Genomic DNA, 8,439 nt, shown 5'->3' on the forward strand with positions numbered 1-8,439 from the left:
CATCAGACTCTGTGCTGACAGCTCAGAGCTCAGAGCCTGGAGCCTGCTTCAGATTCTGTGTCTCTCTCTCTGCCCCTCCCTCGCTCTCTCTCTCTCTCAAAAATAAATAAACATAAAAAAAATTTTAATAAAAAAATAAAATAAATCATTTAGCTTTGGGCCACTTGGGTGGCTGAATTGGCTAAGCATCTGACTCTTGGTTTTGGCTCAGGTCATGATCTCATGGTTCATGGGTTCGAGCCCTGTGTCAGGCTCCGTGCTGAGTGCAGAGCCTTCTTGGGATTCTCTCTCTCTCTCCCTCTCTCTCAAAATAAATAAACTTAAAAAATAAATAAACAAAACACTTAGATCACTGCCCAGAGTGTAACAGGAATTTAACAAACACTTGCTTTTTGTAATAATAATAGTAATTATTAATAAAATTGCTTGATTTGATTTCACTCGTGATGTGCTACAACAGAGTCAGACCATACATTGTGTATTTTAGTGGATGCATTTTCATTCTGCAAATACTTGATTCCAGAGTCACTGCTATGTTTTTGAGACATCCCAGTCCCACATGGATGAGTAAACAGGGGAGGGAGTGTGGCCACTTCATGAGCCAAACTGTGGTTCTGAGATGGATTTTATAAACATAAAATTCATGAAGCATCACTAATGTTAAGCCAGCTTTGCTGCCTTGGGAGTTAGGAGACCTTTATTTTAACCAGTGTACCGAATGGTACTAAAATGCTGACACTTGTAGCTTGAGGTCACCCCCTGTTCACATGGAGATGAGAAGTCGTGGTGATTCCCAGAGGCCCTCCTGTTAGATTCTGCCTTCAGGCCCACCTCAGTCTCCCCAGTAAGTATACCTATACTATACCTACACCTAAACCTAAACCTATACCTGTATCTATCCTATACCTATATCTATGCCTATGCTTATACCTGTACCTATACTATACATATACCTATACTATATCTATATCTATCCTATATCTATATCTATACTATACCTATACATATACCCATATGTATCTATGTACGTACATAGACATATACCTATAGTTGACCCTTGAACAACACAGTTTGAGCTGTGTGGGTCCATGCAGATTTTGTTTTCAATAAATACAGGACAATACTGTAAACATATTTTCTCTTCCCTATGGTTTTCTTAATACTTTTCTCTAGCTTACTTTATTGTAAGAACACAGTAGATAATGCATCTAATGTTAAATGACTATATTATCACTAAGGCTTCTAGTCAACAGGAGGCTATTAACAGTTAAGATTTGAGAGAGTCAAAAGTCATATGCAGATTTTCAACTGTGCAGAGGGTCATTTCCCCTAACCCCTATGTTGTTCAAGGGTCATTTGTATATACATAGATATATATTCTATGTGTGTGTGTACATATATGCATATAATATATAATATACTATATATACATATATATGTAATATACTATATATATACACATATATATAAAACAGTATTTATATACATATACATAATATAGTGTATATACACACACACATTCTATGCATGTTAACTCCTGCTAATCACCTGTAGACACAGGCCCAGGCATATGCCGTCCCTGACAAGGGTAAGTAATATGTTAATGGCTTACCAAATCCATTCCTTTTCCTTCCGGACATTCACCTAGACCACCTTTTCCAGCCTTCCTTGCATTGAGTGTGGCCATACACTAAATTCCAGCTACTGGAATATGAGTAGACGTGAGCATGGCTGTCATTTTACAACTGGCCCATAAACATAGCTACATGGTCCCCCTCTCTTCTCTTTCTTCTGGCTCCAGCAGATGTCCTGAGAAGATAGAGACAAGGAAAGGACCTAGGTCCCTAAGTCACTGAACTATGATATGAAGGAAAAAAAGCTTCTCTGAATTAAACCTTTGAGAGACTGGAGTTAGCTGTTGCAGTGGCCCAACTTCCCTGACATGAGAACCTTCTTCTGAAGTCCAGTGGCCTGATATGATGCCTTGACATCTTTGCCAGTCTCCTCCAAGGGAGTGGAGGACGGTTCCTGGTTGGAATCCAGGCTCATCACCTCTCACATACGTGACTTTGAAGTTGACCTACCTTCTGGACAGATCCCCCTCCCTGGTGTGGCCCAGCCTGCTGGGTTGGACCTTCAAAATATCACTGCCTACATGTTGCCTCACTGTGTCCTTCATTGAACACTGTCCAGAACTATCCAGCTTCCCTCAGGAGGGCCAGTCTCTACATCCACCCCTACTTTCCTCATCTTCTTCTCCCCCCCGCACCCAGACTCTCCCCCTGGCCACTTGGGCCTTCTTCCATCCCTCACCCAAGATTATAGACACTCACCTCAAAATGAGGCCTAACATCTCTTTGAGCTCAATCTTCCCATGTTTTCCCCCTCACATACTTCCTAAAATTCTTTTTAAACCATGAACCTGCATTGCGTATTATAAAGCTAGCATCTAAAATATTTCAGTGCAGATTTCATTAGTTGCAAAGGGCACAATAGCTGCTCTAAGTGTTGGCATTTTAAGGTAAGTCACTACATGGCTCTTTGTAGTGGAGCCAATGACCCCCACTGATGTGGCATCTACCAACATCCACTTGAAGAATGTGGCTGGAATTCGTGCACCCCTTTTCCCCTTGAAATTATTGGTTCCATTATATTTCCCCCCATTAAATTTGTTTCTAAGAGAAATATGTTTTTGTGCTTGAAAGTCTCCTATTGGGCCTCCATCATGTTTTTCAGCCAGAAAACCGTACCTAGAGACTGAAATTATTATTTCTATTTTCCCTGAACAGAAAGCTCAAAATGTTTTAATATTTTTTCTTTAGGTATGATGGATGGTTACCTTCATTACTATTATACAATTGATAAGACCATATCATATATTAACATTTTTTGATAAATAATTATTAATATTAAAAAGCAAAACATTAGGGATGCCTGGGTGGCTCAGTCAGTGAAGCATCCGACTCTTAATCTCAGCTCGGGTCTTGGTCTCAGGGTCGTGAGTTCAAGCCCTGAGTTGGGCTCCACCTGAGTGTGAAGCCTACTTAAAAAAATTAAGGGGTGCCTGGGTGGCTCAGTCGGTTAAGCGTCCGACTTCAGCTCAGGTCGTGATCTCAGACTGTGAGTTCGAGCCCCCGTCGGGCTCTGTGCTGACAGCTCAGAGCCTGGAGCCTGTTTCAGATTCTGTGTCTCCCTCTCTCTCTGCCCCTCCTCTGTTCATGCTCTGTCTCTCTCTGTCTGAAAAATAAATAAACGTTAAAAAAAATTAAAAATAAAAATAAAAAGCAAAACGTTATTGGAATGCCAATCTGGGGAGATAAATGTGGGTGATTTTGGTGCATCAATAACAAAAGAATTCACCAACAGCCCATCTCCTCGTTGTTTCTTTGGTGCCCCAGACATTTTGACATTTGGAACTGGAGCCCTGAACCATAGTAAGATTTAGGATGGGTGGGAGTATGTCTATCTTTGGTAAAGTGGGTGGAGTCTGATTGTGTGAGGAAACAATGGGAGAACCAGCACAAGGCCTCAGCCACAAGCACTTGCACAGATAGGTTTAAGCAAAGTACATATACAAGTTAAGGACCTAGAAATTCCCTTATAATTTGCCTGTGCACACATATCTCTCGCAGGTACTTTGTATAGCACTAATGCATGGCTCCCCCAGTCTGAAGATTATGCTGGCTCATTGTGGAGTGGATGGAGGACAGAGCAGAAAGGTCTTTTGGCCATGTCTTACATTTTTGAAGGGCCTCCAAGTAAGATGACTGATTTGTCACAAATGAATATATATTCACAGAGATACAATGATAACTTTTTGAGTAACTCTCTTTGGGAACTTCTTCATCTTTTTGAAATATACCCTAAGATCCATAAAACAGAATCTGCCCCAAGCCTCCCTCAATCTCCAATGGGGAGTAGGATGAGTCTGGGAGGGCTCTGCAGGGAAGAGGATGGTCGAGCAGGGAGATGAAAAGCAGGAGTTTGTCAAGGAAAGTGGGGGGGGGGGGTCATTCCAAGTAGCAGCACAGAGGTGAGAGAGAAAAGAACCCTCCTGGGGGTGACAGCACTGTTGGAGCACAGGATATGAGGGGGAGAGTCACGGGAAGTGAGGTGTGGCCACACCATGAATGTCCCTGCACACCACTCTAAGGCCTTCGGACTTTATCCTGATCAGAAGAATGACGTAAGCAGTTCCTGTATTAAAAAGACGACACTGGCAGCTACTTGGAAGATGGATTGCAGGGAATTAAGAAGAGTTGGAGGCTGAGAGAACTTTCTACATTAGTCTCTGAATAGGGCTCTAGGGATGAGATAGATGGAGAGATTCAAGAGCTATTTAGGGAGCTTGAATCCATGGGGTTTGGTAGAAGAGTCAAGGACAGCTCTAAGGTTTCATTATATGATCTCAGTTGAAAAATGGTTCACAGCCAGGGATGCACAGAAGGGTCATCTGCAGGAGGCTTGTAAAAATACTCATGTCTGCACCGCCCTGAGACTCACAGCCTCTGTGTGGAAAGCCAGCCTGTCTTCCTTCGAAAGCTCTCCCACTTTATTCTCCCCTGAGCCCCCTGCTTGAACAACACGGCACTGAGCTTCACAAGACCCTCAGCGGGATGTGGATCAGAAATCTTAGCTTCTATCTTTTACTTAAAAAAAAACTAAGATGGAAAGAGTTCTGAAACCAGACTTTCTGGAGCAGACCATCCAGCTGGAAAATGGGAATGTTAGAGTTTGTGTTCATGCTTTTTGCACGCCAAGCCATTTGTTGTTCCAAGTATGCTACGTAGTCCAGAGTGTGGCTATGTTTGTACTTGGTAAGCCCCACATCCAACCATAGCTGCCTGGACCAGGAGGGATACCTAACCTCAGAGAAGCCACTCCAAATCCCCTGAGAACTTGATCCAAGCGTGACTTTCAAACTCTGCTGCTCATTTGAATTACCTGGGGAGCTTTTAAAAAAAGAAATCCTAATTCTCGGGTCATATTTCAAAATTTAAAGATTAAAAATTCAAGTTTAAGAATTTTCTCAGGTGATTCCAACTGCAGCTTGTGAATTAGTGGTCTGCGTTCTGGCTGCTAAGTGTGAAATCCACAACTCAGCAGCGTCAGCATCACCTGGGAGCTTGTTAGAGCTGTAGACTCTTGGGTCCCCCTCCCCAGACTTACTGAATCAGAATCTGCATTTTAACGAGATCTCCAGGTGATGCCTGTGTGGGCTGAAGTTTGCAAAGTGTTCCTCTAAACAACCTTAGAGGGACTGAATAGATCATTGGAGGAGGGAATGCAAATTAGTGTCTGTGTAATCCTGCAAAGTCCTCGGACCTCTCCAATTCTTGCCTTTCTTCATGTTTAATCACGGATTAATCTGGATTCAATCCCTTGGATTCAATCTGATCTCTAGCATTATAATTACTCCCACCACCACCACACCTTTCATTGGGCTAATTTGAGTACATTTCTGTTTCTTGCTACCATGGATGCCACAAGACACTCGCTTTTTAAAATTTCCTTTGGTTGGGGGGTGCCTGGGTGACTCAGTTAAGTGTCCAGCTCTTGATTTCAGCTCAGGTCATGATCTCACAGTTTTAGGAGTTCGAGCCCCGCGTTGGGCTCTGCGTTGACAGAGCAGAGCCTGTTTGGGATTCTCCCTCTCTCTCTGTCCCTCCCCTGCTCGTGCTCTGTCTCTCTCAAAGTAAATAAATAAACTTAAAAACAATAAAAAAACATTTAAAAAATTTCCTTTGGTGGGAATCAACCAAAAAGCGCCTTGCAGAGTGCTTCGTTAGCATGGTAGCACTGGGTCACTGCTTATTTTTTTGGTGGGTGCACCATCGCAAAAATTTCTCCCAAATGATGTCTTTCTAATTTTTTTAATGTTTATTTATTTTTGAGACAGATAGAGACAGAGCACAAGAGGGGAAGGGGCAGAGAAGGAAGGAGACACAGAATCCGAAGCAGGCTCCAGGCTCTGAGCTGTCAGCACAGAGCCCAACGCGGGGCTTGAACCCACGAACCATGAGATCATGACCTGAGCCGAAGTTGGATGCTCAACTGACTGAGCCCCCAGATGATATCTTTTTACACAAAGCTTACCAGAGATGTGCAGCATATGCAGCAGTTCAGTCACTATTTTCCTCTTTAAGTGTTATTAGTTCCTTCCTGCACACTGCTAGTCCCTGCTTCTTCCTTGACCTTGCAGGAAATAAAAAGTTCTCAGGAGTGGCCCAGGATTTGTGTCCTCTCTCTAGCCTTTGAAAGTCTAGCGAATAACACAAGAGACATGACAAAACATGCTGAGACACTTGGCTTTTTTATTCCTTAGGCTAGATTTACTTGTAAGCTTTCCACCCTAACATACCACAGGAGAGGGAGTGGATCGAGAAAGGGTCTTGGGAAAGCTCGCATCTACCCTTATTCTAAGATAAGGGATTGAACATTTTCTAGTGGAGACAGGATTCCACCCAGGTTTGCAAACCTCTGTCTACTGCTCATGCAGTAACATCAGCCTTGCCTCTAAGAACCATATCACATCTTTAATCTTCACTCAGAGATAAACTGATATAGTGGAGCATCATGAACCTTTGAACCCCATGATAACCACTCATTTTTGAAAGTCTCTCCAAATCAACATGGGCTCGCGTAACTCCGGGACACTTGCTTTAGCTAACATGGCTTCAAGTTCTTCTAGAGATGCCCCCGCCACCCAAATAGATCACAGCCCCCAAACCACTCCTAGCTAGAAATTCTGAAGCCATGACTGAAAAAGAGTCCCAGGATGTGAAGAATGGGAATCTATGGCCTTCTGTAGAAGGTTTTCCCCCCAGGGGGTTAGATGAGCTTCCAAGCAGGAGTCCCCAAGGTGTAGCTACAATTCATGTTCCCTTTCTGTCCTTTCCTTTGGCTGCCTCCGGGGGCTTGAGAGGTGCTCATGAGGAAGGAAGGCGAAGGGTGGTCTCTCCACGAGTGTCTCACAGGAGGAGGATGCACTTGGGGACGAGAAATGATTCCCTCCCATGTGGTGAGGATCCCAACATGTCTGAAGACCCCTGCACAGCTGAACATTCCCTCACCTGCTCCCCATCCTGGCCCTTTCAGCACCCCTGAGAGGTGCTCAGGGTAAAATTAATAAGGAAACTGAGCATTAGGGATAGCAAGCCTTGTCCAAGTTCAGAGAGGAGGGGAGAGTGTATTTTGACATCTATGCATTCCCTTGGGGGGTGTGCGCTGACCCCAGCCCATCACATGTGTCTCTTCAATGCCCTACAAATACACCCAACTTCTTCAGCTATAATTAATGAATTTTGAATAAATTAAAAAAAATTGATGCTGTGGACAGGGTACTGACTCCCCAGCCTGCCCCCTGGTGCTTCTTCAGCCACTACCTCTGAGATCAAAGGTTATGATTGGTGAGGGAGAAGCCAGGACTCCATTGGTTTCATCTGAGATAGGACTGTCTTTCCTAAAGTAAATCTTTCCCACCTATAACCTTATCCTCCTCTTCCTATCCTTTCTGTTCATAGCTTTGAAGGCCAGCAAATGAGTGTCCTTTGACAGGCTCTTGCGACAGCCTGAAGATGCCCCTCCCTGTCCTCACGGCCCCCCCTCCTTCCTATCCAGGCAGGAGGCATTGCAGAAACCCCTTCGCCCTTCTCTCAGGTCCCCTGACCCCCTGCTGCCTCCCCAGAACTACAGAGGGAAGCAGACACACACCAAAGCTTCATGAAAAGGTACCCTTAAAAGACCAAAGTGCCTTTCTTTCCTCTGAAAGAAGATGAAATCTCAGAAATAGAGGAAAAGCATTTTAAAAGAGGAGAGGGGGCGGGTGAATGGTTCTCAGTGGGAAGCTCGGGTTGAAGCTATTTGTGCACCAAGGTGGCCACTCTCTTCCTTCCTGGCTTCTCCCCACTCTCTCCCTTCTTACCCCCCTCCCTCCCGTGTGTGGTGAGGGGGGAGGGGGGGATGTGAGTGGGTGGATGTGGACGAGAGGTGGGAAGGGCTATAGGAATATCCTGGGTGGAGATTCAAGGCCTCAGGCAGATGGATGGGACTGGAGAAGCCCAGACTTCCTGGCCCCCTGACCGTGACTTGCTAACACCACGGTTGACTCTCTTAAGCAAAATCTGCATTTACCAAAGTGTCTGTGTGAACAGGAAGCCCAGTTTCCTCTGGCAGAAATCCATCCCAAGGCACTTTTAGGATCACACAGTAATGTCTGAGTCAGAGCATACCTTTGAGATATTTCGTCTGGTAAATCCTTTTATTTTTCAGACAAGAATATTGTCCAGGGACGGAAAGCTGCCTTGCTGAATGTCACACAGCACGAAATACAAGTACAGCGACCCCTCCTTCCCAGACTGCGCTCTGTTCAACAGAGCAAGCACCCTCTCTTTTGCTGTCTTCCATGTGGACCCAAGGGGCAAAGATGATCTGATCCTT

Source organism: Panthera pardus, unplaced genomic scaffold (genome assembly GCF_024362965.1).
Source record: "Panthera pardus isolate Hobbes unplaced genomic scaffold, ASM2436296v1 HiC_scaffold_3, whole genome shotgun sequence".
Taxonomy (NCBI): domain Eukaryota; kingdom Metazoa; phylum Chordata; class Mammalia; order Carnivora; family Felidae; genus Panthera; species Panthera pardus.